The following is a 17,100-nucleotide window of genomic DNA, read 5'->3' on the forward strand; positions in this document are numbered from 1 at the left end:
AATTGATTCAAATGGGGACAAGTAGATTTAACCTTTTTTAAAATTTATCGTTTTCTGTCTGTTGAGAGTAGCCACTTCCCCTCCCCTTTTTTAAAACACAGAAAGCCAAGATACAAAAAAGTCAGTGTTCAAGGTCAGGCTATCAAGAGGATTCATTGACTAAAATAGAACTACCATACGACCCAGCAATCTCACTACTGGGCATATACCCTGAGAAAACCTTAATTCAAAAAGAGTCATGTACCACAGTGTTCACTGCAACTCTATTTACAATAGCCAGGACATGGAAGCAACCTAAGTGTCCATTGACAGATGAATGGATAAAGAAGGTGTGGCACATATATACAATGGAATATTACTCAGCCATAAAAAGAAATGAAATTCGGTCATTTGTAGAGACATGGATGGATCTAGAGACTGTCATACAGAGTGAAGTAAGTCAGAAAGAGAAAAACAAATATCGTATATTAATGCATATATGTGGACCTAGAAAAATGGTACAGATGAACCGGTTTGCAGGGCAGAAACTGAGACACAGATGTAGAGAAAAAATGTATGGACACCAAGGGGGGAAAGTGGCAGTGGGTGGGGGAGGGTGGGATGAATTGGGAGATTGGAATTGACATGTATACACTGATGTGTATAAAATGGATAACTAATAAGAACCTGCTGTATAAAAAAATAAATAAAATAAAATTCAAAAAAAATAGCTAGTGGGAAGCAGCCGCGTAGCACAGCGAGATCAGCTAGGTGTTTTGTGACCATCTAGAGGGGTGGGATAGGGAGGGTGGGAGGGAGATGAAAGAGGGAGGAGATATGGGGATATATGTATATGTATAACTGATTCACTTTGTTATACAGCAGAAACTAACACACCATTGTAAAGCAATTATACTCCAATAAAGATGTTTAAAAAAAGAGGATTCATTGATTAAGAATATTAAACATGATATAACCCTATGAGTCAGTATATGCTAAGTACTTTCCATATATTTGCTAATTAATTCCCACAACAACCCAGAGAGGTGGGATTCTTATCAATCCCGTTTTATGAAGGAGGAAACTGAGGCCCAGAGAAGTTAAGTAACTTACCCAAGACTACACAGCTGGTACCATATACAGCAGAGTAAGGATTCAAGCACAAGCCGTGTGGGTCAGTCTGTGCTCTTATCCACCATGCTGTCTACCTCAGAATCTTTCTATAACAAAATAGAATTTTATAACAAAATACTTCCAGAAAATGTGCAGCTCTGATCATCTTTCCTATGTTGGACGGAAGGAGCAACGGGAACAGGGACATTTTAAATGACAGTCAATAATCCCGCCCGCGTGGACCCGACTTGGGGATTTTATCAATAAACACCTGTTTCCATTCAAATATAATGCACCAGGACAGAAGTCACTGGCACGGAAAGACACGGGCTCACATCCTGGGAAGCCGGCTACATGGTCCTATTTCCTCAGGGTAGTTATTCGAAAGTATGGGTCGTTTTATTTTTAGTTTCCTTCAGATTCCACCCCCAGCACATCCCTTCACTGTCTCTCCCAGACACTCCTCTGCTTTTCAAAAAGAGAAACACTGAACCTTCTCTCCTTCACACTAAAAGGCCTTTGTCCGAAACCACACATGTCGATTTTAAACAGAAAATCATATTAAAGCACAGTGCTTCCTTTATGTGCCTCCTGCAGCTTTCTGAGTTCCTGTGTCCCTGGATTTATGATGTGCTCTACACTTTCCACATTCTCAGTGCTGTTTTCCCACATTTGAAGGAGAAATGATCAAGAGATTTGTGCTGGAGTAAATTTATTCTCTCTTGAGCTGGGTGAAGGTTCCAAATTCACCACAGCATGGAAAATATAAATGCCGTAAGCATCGTGCTTCCTTCCCAGACACTGCCGGCAGGCAAACACTGGGCCTGGAGCACCAATGAACGTGGCATTCTTGTCATCACGCCTCTGTTCAGAGCTGTTTGCCTTTTCTGAATTGAGTGACAGAAACCTGACCAGATTTCGTGACCCTACCAGTTGGTTTCACATGGGGAGAAAAATCTTCTGGGCCCTTTTTAGCTCCCTTGTTCTCATGGAGGGGAACATGAGCTTTGGGGGTTGAGAGCACTGAGCTGGGGATGTGCCCTCAGTCTCAGGACAGGACACTGCGGAGAGCAATAGAAGAATGTGTAAAGTGGAAGTTCATTTTCACCTTTCAAGAAATTAAACTGTTGACGCTCAGTCATCATCTTAGAGGTGTACGTCGCTCTATTTAAGGATAAGGACCGGGCTTCCCTGGTGGCGCAGGGGTTGGGACTCCGCCTGCCGATGCAGGGGACGTGGGTTCGTGCCCCAGTCCGGGAAGATCCCACGCGCCGCGGAGCGGCTGGGCCCGTGAGCCGTGGCCGCTGAGCCTGCGCGTCCGGAGCCTATGCTCCGCAATGGGAGAGGCCACAACAGTGAGAGGCCCGCGTATCGCCAAAAAAAAAAAAAAAAAAAAGAATAAGGACCTTAGGCAAGGGAGCAGAAACTTGGAAATAATGGTTTGCTGGGTGGGATTTTCACCCAGGGGGTCAGGATGCTGCAGCCTTCTTTTCTGTTTACTTCCATATGTAATGGAACTGTCCACCTGCTCCTGCCCTGTCATGTCGAGAAGACTTCCTTCTGTAGTGGACTTGGTCCCTCAGTGAGAGGTGGACAGTCACAGGGTTGGGTAGGATGTCAGCAGACAGAACAATTTGCAAGGGGATTGGCCACCTCCCCTTGATGTTTGAGACGGGCCATGCCCTGTCATAAAGCATCTTTACTATATGAATTTGGTTCGGTCAGTTTTCAAGCCATTCATGCTTTGCTGCTTTTCTTCTTGCCCCTTCACTATAAAAAAATCACTTATTCCATAGTTTCTTTCAGTGTCCTAATTGCTAAGACAGCAGGGCAAGGGCAGACAGTGTTCTGCCTTTGGGTGACCTGCTGGGTAAGACCAAGAGTATCTTTCATCTAGAAGTCGAGGCAAACAGAATTACGGACATAAAGAACAGACTGGGGTTGCCAAGGGGGAGAGGGTTAGGGGAGGGATGGAGTGGGAATTTGGAGTTAACAGATGTAAACTTTTATATATAGAATGGATAAACAACAAGGTCCTACTGTCTGGCACAGAGAACTGTATTCAGTATCCTATGATAAATCATAATGGAAAAGAGTTTAAAAGTGTACAAATATGTATAACTGAATCACTTTGCTGTACAGCAGACATTAACACAACATTGTAAATCAACTATACTTCAATAAAATAAAAAAGAATGGAAAGAGAAAAAGTAGAGACCAATGACAGGGTAGCATTAAAAATCAATGGAGGGAGATATGGACTAATCAATAAGGAAAAATGAAACCATTGCTTATCCTCGTGGAAAAAAATATCATAAAACCTTTGCTTATTATCATGTTAAAAATCTCAGTTTCAGGCTTACTAAGATCTAAGTGGGAAAAATAAAAATTTTAAAGCTTTTAAGTAAAATATAACATTCTGTTCAGAAGACTTTCTTTAAAAGGGACACAAAAAACTGCACACCAAAACTGAAGAGTTGATAAATTTGAGTATATTAAACTTAAAATTTCTGTCAAACAAAAACACAAAAACCAAATAAAGATAGATAGCTACAGACGAGGGAAAGACATTTGCAATGTACACACATGTGCGCACGCACACTCACCCACACAAATAAATAAAAAATAAAAGCAGAGACCTTTCATTTCCTCCCTGGCCTGGATCCAGTGTCTCTCCCCTCACTTTCTTGTCTCCAGTCAGGCTAGCCTCCTTGCTGCTTCTAGAACACCCATAGGCACTCTCCCACCTCAGGGTCTCTGCTCTGGCTGTTTCCGCTGCCTGGTATGCTGCCGCCCCATTTGGTATCCACTCGGCTAATATCCTCACTCTCGTCGAGTCTTTGCCCACTTTCTCATTAAGGTCCACCCTGAAACTCGTATTTCACTCAGCAACTGCTCCGTCCCCCCAACTCCCAGTTCCCTTGCCCTGCTCCTTTATTCTACAGAACTTACCCCTTCTCACAGCTATAGCACCTATTTATTTATTATACTTATTATGTTTCCTTCCATTAGAATTAAAGCTCATGGGGACAGGGATCTTTCTTTATTTGGTTCACTGGTGTATCCCAATTTCCTGGAACACCGACTGGTACAATCACACAAAATAGTTATAGGAACTCAAAAAAAATTTGAAGGAGCAAAAGAATGACCCTCATTGGAAGTCAGTGCTTACCAATCAATGTGACACAACCCTCTGATGTACCACCAGTGGTTTACAGATGTGCTGAGATATTGACACCCTCACCCTTGGGGCAGCTGGCCAGGGTCTGGGGCAGCAGAGGACCTGTGCAATTATGTCCAATTATGCTGTAAGTAGCTTTTTCCCTTTACCCCACCGTCTTCATAGTATTGACACTTTCTAGGTGTGCCAGGACATTAAAAGTTCAGGAAGCACTGCGATGGCTAGGCTGTGCCTTGTCATGTAAAAATGGATATATTGTGTACTTTTCACCCTAAGTGTCCCTCTCTGGATGTGCCGCTGTATCTTGACATCAGAATTCCCCAAACTCAATCAAATGTTGATTCAATGACAATTTCTGTTTTTCCCCCATGAAATGTTCTTTTAAACAAATGATTTTATGCCATAAATTGCATGTTTTAGAACATGAAGAATGTATGTTAAATGAATCAAAGAATTAGTGAATATGTAACAAGAGAGTGGGAGAAATATTTCAAATGTTAAAATTCTTGATGGTTGTGGCAGAGAGTGGTGGTGAGAAAATCAGGAGGTCTGAAAGATGGTGCTAATGAATTTAGTCCTAAATTTTTCCACCTGGTTGCTCTAAAATGGAAGTTCCTTTAAGAGGGAGGGTGGATGGGAGCCCTTCCCTACAAAGACCTCAAAGTCTGGGGATCTGCTTCCCAAAATATTCCTCCTGGGCCCCTTAACACAAAGAAAGCTCTTAGCATCACTTCTAGTTTAATCCTCACCTGGGTATATATAATAAGGAAGGTCATGGTGTTAGATCTACCTGCACTAGTTTTCTTAAAAAACATCACTGTGGGGCATATGCAAAGTCTCGGCTGCTGGGTGAACAGGTATTAAAGCAGAGCTATAAAGGACTGAGAGGTAGCGAGCCAGAGATTGAGAAACAAGACCAGAAGAGCCAGGGGAAGCCTGGGAGGAAACCTCAGGGCCAGACAAGGCAGTTGGCTGGATATGGGAGTGCCCGGATTCTGGCAAGCATGAGAGATCTTGGAGCCAGGAGTTAGGCAGAAGCCAGGAAACTCTGGGTTCATGAGGTGAAGGCTGAAGGGTGTGGGGAGAGAGAGTCAGGAACAAGGCAGCAGGAACCAGCATCAGGGATGCCTTGAAACCACGACAACTGCCCCTGCCAGGCAGGCTTTTATATGCGTCTTGCCAAGGCAAAATGCAGCATCTGGAACAGTGTGCCCGGGACTGCAGGTGGGAACAGGGTGAAGAGGTGACGAGGTTCGATGGCCGGGCTATAGCTACAGCAAAGGGAAGGTTCTGGCATTCAGCCTCTCTCTCTGAGAAGACAATCTTTCCCATCCCCTCTTTCTAAATCTTATGCAGCACTGAAGGATGAGAGTTCGATGTACTGTGACAACCTGTTAGGACTTTTTAGGACAGTCAGTAATGTCAAGCATTCCATCCCTAATGGACGTGGCCCTGCCTTGGTCCCTCCTCTGCCATCTCTCATGTTACCCTGGTCATTTGAACCCCATTTATGACCTAGAAACTCTGGGACAGTCTAACCATGAAGCCAAAAATGAGGATGCATGTTTGCCGAGGTCCCTTTAACAGTGGGGTCATGGACAGAGGAGCCACAGCTATCCACTCTGAGGACTCTGGGAAAGGTTGATAATGTCTGAATGAGAGGAGTTCAGGATGGGACACATCCAGGATCTGACCATCACACAAAGGGCCTAGGTTCCATATTTGTGATTTTAAGAATTAATGCTCGTCAATTGATGTAATAAACATGGTTTCTCTTCTCCATTTGTCCAACTACTGTTTATTGAGTACCTACTACATGCCATGCCTATGCTGCTCCTACCAGCATTAACCTGGCTCCCCTGACCAACCTGGGATGCCTGTATTCTGTTGCTCAACGCCCTTCTCCACTTAGCTGATACTTTGCTCTCTCAATGAAGTTTGCTATAACTTTATGTTACTCTTACCTGCTAAAGATTTTTGCTGCTATCTGAATTTCTAACCCTTCTGCAGGCATTTAGGAGATGACTGTTTGGCTTCTGCATGTTCTTCTGCTGTTACATATTTCCAAAGCAAGAAAGGGCATTTACATGGAAGATGAAAACCCAAGAAGCAAACAGTTACAGTGTAGCCTGCAACCTGTTCTCCAGCCCCAGATGCACTTGGACTTGGTATTCTAGGGCCTGCAAGCCATTAGGGCATAGACTATTTAGGTGATGTGATTGGACCCTGGGGACTGATGTGTTAGATAGAGTAGGTCAGATCTAGCAAAGATGGAGAGAAAGAATAGATGATAATAAAGATGGATAATTACATGAATAATAATAATATGGTAATCACTATGACATAGTTATAGGGGAAAACACAGACTTTGAAGTCAATAAGACATGAATTCAAATACCAGCTCTGGGCTTCCCTGGTGGCGCAGTGGTTGAGAATCTGCCTGCTAATGCACGGGACATGGGTTCGAGCCCTGGTCTGGGAGGATCTCACATGCCGCAGAGCAACTAGGCCCGTGAGCCACAACTACTGAGCCTGCGCGTCTGGAGCCTGTGCTCTGCAACAAAAGAGACCACGATAGTGAGAGGCCCGCGCACCACGATGAAGAGTGGCCCCCTCTTGCCACAACTAGAGAAAGCCCTCGCACAGAAATGAAGACCCAACACAGCAAAAATTAATTAATTAATTAATAAACTCCTACCCTCAGCATCTTCTTTAAAAAAAACAAAACAAAAAAACAAATTAAAAAAAAAAAACAGCTCTGACACTTACTATCTGTGTAATCCTGACCAAGTTACTTGACTTTTTGGGTCTCAGTTTCTTCATCTCTGATATAAATATAAGAATGCCTACCTCACAGTGAGACTTGCTTTGAAGATTAGATGAACAAGGTCATACATTTAAAGTGCCTAGAGGACAAGTCCTTTGGTTGTGACACAAAACAGGTGCTTAATAAACGGTAGGTCATAGTACGAGTAGCTGCATGTGTTAGTGCTTGTAAAAATGCTAGACTCTGTAGCTGGAACAGTAATGTTTTCTCATTTACTGTCACCTGGGAAGTAAGAATTACCCCCCCCCCCATCTTAGAACTGAGGAACCTGAGACTTAGGGAAGTTCAATAAATTACTAGGTTCACATAATTAATAAGAGAGGTGGCCCAGGTAGGTAAGAAAAGGGGAAGCAAATGAACATTTACAGAATGCTTGCTGTGTACCAAGCACAGTACTGATGCATCACAAGCATTAACTCATTGAATAATAATAATAATAATAATCCTAAAAGATAAGTGTTACTATCTCATTTTACATGAGGAAATGGCCATTTTCTCAAGATTGTACAAATGCCCATAGGTGGAAAGTCAGGACGCCATCCCAGATTCCCAAAGCGTATAACCTTTTCATCTTGAAATGAGAGAGGGAAGTTAGGGTACTGGTTTTGTCCACCATGAGATAAGGCTTGGGTCTTTAGAATTTTTTTTAATGGCTGATTTCAGGAATGGAGAACAGATTTTGAGCTTGGTTTTAAAACTTATTAATAGTTTGAGCTCTGTACCTCCTCCGGTGACTCTCTTTGCTTTACTTCCATTCTCAGTCACCCCATCTCTACTCCAGTAAAAGCAGGAGCTAGCAGGTCCCCTCCCTAGGAGGTTAAACTTCGTGGACATTTCTGATGCCTGGTCACTTAGAGGATCGGTGGCCCTGGCTTGTGGGGTTCAGGCAAATGCATCAAATCAGGGCAGATGGTCTCTAGACCTGGACACAAGATCCAGCTTTAAGAATGACAAAGAAAACCCTTACCTTATCTTGAGAAATTGAGAATACTTGATCTGCCAAGCTGCCAGATTAGCTCACTTTATACCCAGGATGGTTCCATCCTGATTGAGAATCTTCCAGGGCATGTCTATATGTGTGGGAGACATGACTGCTAAGGAAAGCAGGAAGAGAAAGGAGTGTTCTCCACCAGGTGTGCTGTGACAAAAAGCAGGAGAGGGAGGAAGATGGAAGAAAAACAAGCACAGTCCTCTTGGAAAGTCTCCATCAGGTTAAATTCCCCATATCCTCACAATGACAGGAGTGAGTTCATTTGTATGCTTGGAGGAAAGGGGTCTTGCACACCACCACTGTGCTGGGGACTTTCATTTATTCAACATTCAATAAATAGTTACTGAGTTTCTACTGTGGGCTGGATAGGATACAACAGTGAGTAATCAAAGTCACTGCCCACCTGGGTCTTATATTCTAATGGGAGGGGGCATGTATAGACAACGAACCAAGCTAAGTAACTAATATAGAGTATTTTATACAATGCTAACTTTCATAGGGAAAACTAAGTTAAAAAGTGAGGATTGGGATAGCTGGGGAGTTTGGGATTGACATGTACACACTGCTATGTTTAAAATGGCTAACCAACAAGGACCTCCTGTATAGCACAGGGAACTCTGTGCTATAACTCAATATTATGTAACAACCTAAATGGGAAAAGAATTTGAAAAAGAATAGATACGTGTATATGTATAATTGAATCACTTTGCTGTACAACTAACACAACATTGTTAATCAACTATACTCCAATATAAAATAAAAAGTTAAAAAAAGTGAGGATTGGAAGTGCCGATACAATCACTCTGAGAGAAAGGTATTCTTATTATATTAATTTTTCAAGTGAGAAAACTGAGGCCAAGAGGAGTTAATTTCCTGAGGTCACACTGCTGAGTGGTAGACCTTCAACTGTAATCCAGGTTTGTTTGAAGAAAGCTCATTCTCTCTCTCTTTTTTTAAAGTGCCAACTTTTAATTTTAGAGTAAAAGACATTAAAAACAAAACCACCATCTGTTGTACCATCATTCTATAAAGTTAATAATTAAAAATCTTTAATGTTGTATTGCTCATTCTCTTCTTTATTGCCTTAGCTTCATGTTGAAACAAAGGAAGTCAGGAAAATATAAGACAATCTGTTATTTAGGAGTCTTTTCTAATTGTCTAGTGGGCCGTGACAGAATTCTTTAGCATGTGGTGATGGAGAATTTATGTAGAATATATGGTTCACTTAAGAAATGCTCTTTCTCCTGCTAAGAGCAAAAATGTTTTTGAGGTCAGCATTTCAGCCTTAGAGCTGAAGATGAGCTAGAATGAAAATTCAAAAAATTTAATTTAAGAAAATAATTTGTATTTCCATTGTGTGCAAACCCATGGGAGAGCTTACATTAGGTTCTGCACTTTGCTGTTGACAAGCATTGTTATGAATCAGCAGCCCATTTCCAGCATTGTGGTAATCATTTGATCTTTTATTAAAGAACAGTCTTCCAAAAATATTAATTTAAAAATTAATGTCAACACTCTCTGACATTCCATCCCCGAATGCTGAAGAAGAAAAAAGTTTTAGAGTTTTTTAATAATCTTGGTAAATATTATTTGAACTTTACTTCAAGCCAAAACAAGTTTCATGGGGAAAAAAAATCCTTTCTTCAGCCATGGGCAATAAACTTGGCCAGGAGGGCCTGGAAGCAAGAAACTGAACACGCGAAATACTAAGTGGGCATTCATACTCGCGAACACCATGATTTTCCGAGACAGTGATTTTATTCCCCTAAAATCAGAAATGTTTTCAAGAAAATCCTCAATTCTTGTCCATCATCTCTTTATCTCCCCAGTGGGTATATGGATACACCTCATGGGCTTTATTTTATTTTTTTTTCAATATCCAGTGGTTAATAAAAAAACCCACTGGCTGGACACATTATCCAGTGTTCTTCATGTTTGGTGGAAAGAGGAAAAAAATAGGAGGCTAATGATTCACTCAAAATCCAAACATCTCTCTCCAAGATCAAGGTTTTTTAAGGATTAAGGGGTGTGTGTGTGTGCGCGTGCGGGCACATGTGTGTGTTTGTAGTGACTGGTGTGTCAACGAAGCTTTCCCTCCTTTCCTGTAAATGGAGCTTTATTTTTCATTTCTTTTCATTGTGCTTATGAGGAAGATATCTCAGGGCTTGAAGTAGCAGAAAGGATTCCAAGTGGTTCTTTCCCACCAAGAGAATGTGTTTACTTTCTCTTGTTTAGTAGTTGCTTGCGTCAGTGGAGGAGAAGGGAAGACAGAGAAACAAAAGTAAAGAAAGAGAGGAAGACAGTGGAAGGGGGAAAGGAAAAGCAGTGGGGGGTCCTGGGGGTTCTGGATTGGCTCCGAAGTGGAGAAGAATGAAAACTGCTTGAGTAACTGGACAGTAATCTCTCAACCCCAGGCTCCAGATAAACCTGATGCAAGAAAATAAGGTATAGATGGTGAAATGAATTTAGCCCATTACTTGGTAAAGAAGAAAACAAACAACTTTTGTTTTCTCACATAGCAGAAGTTGGATCTATTCACTGTAAAGCTTGGGAGGAGAAGCCATTTAACCTGGCTTCAATCTGACTCTGCTGCTCTCTAGCTGGTGACCTTGGCCAAGCCACTAGGAATCCTCCAACTACAACATGCTGACAGTAATATTCCTTTTCATTCCTAACTCATAGAGTTGCCCAGAGGATCAAATGAAATAATTTATTACATATGCATTCTCTCATTCTACAAGATTTGTTGAGTATCTTCTATGAAGAAATGGACAAACACTTGCTTCCTGAAGCTTACATTCTAGGTACATTCTAAATATATTTCAGAATTTGCTGTAATATATGAAATATACATATATATACACACATATACATATCATTCTGCGCATATTATAATATACAGAAACATATTTACTTTGTTATGTAAAGATAGTTATTATGTTACTCTCACATGTGGTAGAAGTTCATGAGTACCTTCTGGTGGGTCACATACTATATATATTTGTGTGTAGATGTGTGAATTCAAAATGTAATTGAGCACATTTGTGGATGATTGGCCTGCCTCTTCCCTGACAGTTGGCCTCATCTAGCTTCATCTCTATTCATTTAGGTTTTCCAACACATAACTGGTGCTGCCAGAAAAAGAACACCTTAAAAAAAGAGCTGGGGCTTTGCCAAGTAACCGAAGCAAAAGATATTAACTGCTTCAGTCAGTTTGGATGGGACATTCACACCCAGCTAAGGCTCACTGCTCTCAGACTCAGAGTGGGAGGTGGTAGACTTACTTTTCTTTAGCTGGAACAATACAACCCCTTCCTCAAAGGTCAGAAAACCATTGCTTCAATGGTTAATATCTGAATAAATTGTATTCAGATTTGCTCTTGCTTGAAAAAGCAAAGTTTCTGGAAAAGGATCAAGATTCTTTTTTGGACTTCTTGCCTCCCATCCTTACCTAGTTCAGTTTTGTTCAGATAGTTTACCACAAGGTAGAGGCAGCCAAGGTCAGGGTTAATGGAAGTTCATCTACCCCCAGAATAGTCACCCTGTGCCCTAACCAGTCCCAGCTGTTGAGAGCGGTAAGCTTGAGGATGGGAGAGATGATAGTGTCAGGGATGGAGATTTGGCAAATGGAAAACAGGTCTGTAAATTATTATTACTTCTATTTTATAAAAGGGAAGATGAAAGTCCTGGTTCAAAATCTTAGAGGGGTGATTGCCAAGAGATATGTTCTTATAATAATAATTATTATTTTTTTCTAAGTTCTATTCCTGGAAGTTGTGGTGTGGCTCCATGGTACTGGTTGCATGACTTTGTAAGTTTGCTCTCTGAAAGTATTTTCTACCCATCCAATGTCCACGGTCACATCTCTCCCTGGACACCAAAGAGAGAAAATCAACATGTAAAACTGTAGAAATGGAATGAATAGAATGAAGTAAGTATTGATTTTATTTCATTCTGTTTAATTCCATCTGCAGCACTACTACTAATTGTGACAATAATTTGTACCATTTAGTGATCGCTATATACCAGACATTTGCTAATTGCTTAACACACATTATTTAAATTAGTTCACCCAACAATCTCATGAGCTAGATTTGATTATTAGGCCCACTGTATAATTGAGGGAACAAGTCTAAAGAATTGAGTAGCTTGTCCAAGTCACCCAGCAGGAGAATGTGAAAGCCAGGATTTGAAATCATGACTTCATTCCATGTTTTCAATCCCTCACCATTCTGCCTTGCCTTAGATGTTCTCTTCAGCTTCTTTCCTGGCTTTGCATGACTCTTCTTCATTTTCTTCCCTCCACCCCACTCCTCACCTCTAGGCCTTCATTCCCATCAGGTAATTAAAGAAACCAAATGGTAACATTTAAAAACAACAACCAAAAAAAAAAAAGTAAACTCTAAGAACACACAGAACATTACTATGTTTTCTCACTCTTCTGTGTTTGGAAACACATGTTGGTTTCATGATGGCTTGGGAGAAGAGCCAGTCTTTTCCTTCAGGGAGTCTTCACCAAGTCTTGCGCAGATCTAAGTGATAGCATTTCTTGGGCATCCTCAAAGCAGATTTCAGGCATGGCAGAGAATGTGCATTTTATGAGAGGGCTGGTTTCTAAAGCCTTCGCCCTTCCCAAGAGCAGCACAACAAGACAACTACAGGCCATCGGTGGTCTGTGGCAACCAGAGTGACAGGCTTCCTTGCTGCTCCCCAAGAAGAAAGGCAGCAAATATCTGAAGACTTCCATGAAAAAATTTCAAACTTGATTAAATAAGTAGAAAACAAAGAGGTGAGTTAGAAAGGTTTGCAAAAGTAAAAAGAGCAAATATAAATAACTCTGAAAGAAAGGAATAGAGTGCCCCAAAGAAAACCCTCCATATTTATTATGAAGAGTGTCTCAAGTATTTTTTAAAAGCAGCGGTTCCATTGGGTTGGAGTGATTCATCTTGTTCCATTGGAATTGGGGTGGTCTGAGAAAGGAAAGGGCCTCCACATTTCAAAGCTGGATGGGGGTATAAAGAGCATAGCTCCAGTTGAGGGAACAAGCAAAAACAACATGGATTTATAATACGCTAATCCTACATATAGACCCTACCCAGATGTCAGGCCTGAATTAAATTAACATGGAAAATTTTGGTCTGTTCCACTCACTGCAACTCATCTGTGTGGGACATTTAAAGTATATGTCTGGCAGATGTATTGGGACTATTATTAAGTTATTTGGTGAATATATAAAATCTGTTTATAAAATACTAATACTTAATATTTTTGCCAGTAATTCACATATCATCCACTAAACTGCCATGGAGACATGGTATTATATCCTTTACAAGGTCTTTCCCCTTATAGGCTCAGCCACAGGTCTCTCCACATGTGTACAACGGCCTCCAGACTCCACCGTATGAGTCTGTTTCTTCTCACCTGCATAGTACTTTGGTCAACCTCTGTTTTAGATTCTTGTCTTACTCTCCAACTTGGTGTTGATGCTTTGGATTTTCTCTTGCTTTCTGGACTATCTTCATTTAGAGGAAACTCTTCAGTCACCATATTCTTTGTGCCTTGCAGCTGAAGGTCAGTTCTGCCTACTCCCAAGATCAGCCAAAGTCCCATAGATCCAGATTTAAAGCAGAAGCCTGGCCTGTCTCCCCAGCTCACATAGGGGAATAAGCTGCACCATTACACAATGCTTAAAACAGGTAGTTTGTATGACAGTTCTGTGTATTGATATATGCCCAATTTTCACCTGTTTCTTACCTACAAATTCAGGGTGGGTCCAAGAATCCCCTTACTCCCTAAAATTATAGATAGAGTTCTTTTTTCTTTCTTCTCCACCATCTTCCCTTTTTATTCCCATTGCATAGCAATTTCATTAGTCTGGATTCAATATGAGGAGATATCTGGTATTGTGTCTTGGTTTTGGGAAGGAGAAAAAGAAGTGTGAGAAACAGTTTCTCTCAAATGCAGCCCTCTCAGTGGTATACTTTCCACGCCAGAGGCAGATCTGTCTCCATACTATCAGTGTGTGAACCAGAATAACATCTTCCCATGACTGAGTGTTAAAGTAATTTTCTAATTTACTGAGTCACCACCAGTAATAATACTTCACTTCATGTGATGTTCTTACTTAAGGACACAGAGGATGCTAAAGATTGTTGCCAAGTAGCTTCTGAGCACTTGAGCACTTCCCATAATACTCAACGGTGGGCACCCTGCAAGTGTTCAGAAAATGTTGACCCCCTTTCTTTCTTTTTTTTTTTAACATCTCTATTGGAGTTTAATTGCTTTACAATGGTGTGTTAGTTTCTGCTGTATAACAAAGTGAATCAGCTATACATATACATATATCCCCATATCCCCTCTGTCTTGTGTCTCCCTCCCATCCTCCCTTTCCCACCCCTCTAGGTTGACCCCCTTTCTTGTCTTTCATTTATCTTTTTCTTATTTTCTCATTCCTTTCACCTCCTTTATATCTATTTTTCTACCTCTCACCAGTTTTCATCTTTTCTCCTTTCCTTCCCATGCCTCCCTTTCTACTGGTGGCTCTCTGGTTTGGAGAGATTCCTTCTATCTAGACCTGTGCTGTCCAGAATGGCAGCCACAGCAACCGTGTGGCTATAGAGCACTGGACACATGGCTAGTTTGCTTTGAGATAAGCTGTCAGTGTGAAATGTACACTAGATTTCAAAGATTTAGTAGGAAAAAGAATGGTAACTATCTCGCTAATAATTTTTATAATGATTATGTGTTGAACTGATAATATTTGAGATCTATTGGGTTAAATAATATATATTAAAATTAATTTTGTCTGCTTCTGCTTACTGTTGAAATTAAATTAAAAGATTTCTATATGTGTCTCACATTTTATTTCTACTATACAGTGATGATCTAGACTGTGTGTAGGTAGTCTTTTTGGCACTAGGAGAATGATCTACATATTTGAAAGTCAACAGGTTGCATTGTCCAATCATTGGCAAATGTCATACATTTACATAACACTTTTTTAGGCTTATATAGTCCTAGCGTTAGAAAAAGATGCAACATTATTCTCTAAAATGTTGTTGTCATCACATTTATTTTTTGAGAGAGGGGTAAATACATGTCTACTACAATGTTTTTTTCATTTTGTCTTTGGTGTGTTCCCTCACCCTGAAGATTTTGCTGGTCTTTGCTAACTGTAGTATGTATTAAGAGAACAATAAAAATATTACTTATCCTAAACAGTGTATGTCTTCTCACCACCTTGGGTCATCCATTCTTTGGTAATACTTCTTCTAAGTTAAAACTAAAACAGTAACTGGACACAGTCAACAGCTCATGACTTTTTGTAAGTCGCAGTTGCTTTGACAGATCATAGAGTATCAAAATTCAAATCTATGGGACGATATACAACAATAAGCTAGTATGGAGAAAAAAGTACAGTTAGATTGATTATCACAAGTTTCAATTTTTCTTAAAAATCCAGATTGCTAGGTCAAAAACGTTAAGATTTAAATGAAATTTTCTCAGAAATAAACTTCATAGAAATTGAGGTATTCAAATATCTTTGCCACTATTAGTCAGGTGAACTATGGCAAGTCACAAAATTTAACTCCTTTATGCTATATTATCTGTTTTTAAGTTTTATTTACTTCTTTAAATGGAGGTAATAGCTATTTTATTCAAGGAGAACAATGGATTGAGCAAAATAAACAAACCATTTACAACAGCAATTCAAGGAGGAAAGAAACGGTCACTAGGTAGAAATGCAAGCTATGAACCACAAACTTTGAATTTGTTCTCTGGAGAAGCAACTTTGCAAACTACTGATCTAGGATGATAAGTGGGTGGTGAGAATCAAAAGGAATATTCTGAGTGTGTATGTTGGAGGGGGAGTACAGGTGATGGAGGTGGTTAATAAGGGAAGATTAGCCCTTCCAAGTGTTAAACAGATTTTAAAACAAACATAATTAAGACATTGTGGACCTTCAAGAACATGCAAATCACTGGAACAAATAAATGGCCCAGATATTAGTCAAACACAGTTCAATAGAGAAAAAATAGTCTTTTTAGCCAATGGTTCTGAGGCAACTGGATATCAACATGCAAAAGAAGGAAGTAGGACTGGTACCTCACACTCTATATAAAAATTAACTCAAAATAGAACTTAGACCCGAATGAAAGGGCTAAAACTATAGAATTCTTAGAAGAAAACATAGGCATAATCTTTGTCACCTTGGATTGGCAATAGTTTTTTAGAAATGACACCGAAAGCACAAGCAATTAAAGAAAAAAATAGGTAAATTTGTTTTCATTAGAACACAAAAAACTTCTGTGCTTCAGAAAACACCATCAAGAAGGTGAAAATACAACCTATAAACTGGGAGGAAATACTGGCAAATCATTTACCTAATAAGGACTTGTAGACAGAATATGTAAGTAAATCTTCTGACTCAAATACAAAAAGACAAATAACCCAACTGAAAAATAAGTAGAGGATTTGCATAGACATTTCTCCAAAGAAGATATACAAATGGCCAATAAGCACATTGAAAGATGTTCACCATCATTAGTCATTCCAGAAGTACAAATCAAAAGCACAATGAAATGCCACATCACACCCACTTACATGAGTATAATAAAAATGGCAGACCATAATAAGTGCTGATGAGGATGTGGAGAAATTGGAACTCTTACAGATTGCTGGTGGGAATGAAAAATTGTGCTGTTGCTTTGGTACACAGTTTTGCAGTTTGTTGAAGAGTTAAACAGAGTTACCACATGACCCAGACATTCCACTCCTAGGTATATACCCAAGAGAAAAAAAAAATATATATATATGTCCACACAGAAACTTGCACATGAATGTTCATAGTTACATTATTCGTTAATAGCCCAAAAGTGGAAATAACCCAAAGGTTCATCAACCAATAAATGGATAAACAAAATGTGGTATATCCATACATTTGAACATTATTTGGCCATAAAATAGAATGTAATATTGGTACATGTGACAGCATGAATGAACATTGA

The sequence above is a fragment of the Mesoplodon densirostris genome, chromosome 11 (assembly GCF_025265405.1).
Source record: "Mesoplodon densirostris isolate mMesDen1 chromosome 11, mMesDen1 primary haplotype, whole genome shotgun sequence".
NCBI lineage: Eukaryota > Metazoa > Chordata > Mammalia > Artiodactyla > Ziphiidae > Mesoplodon > Mesoplodon densirostris.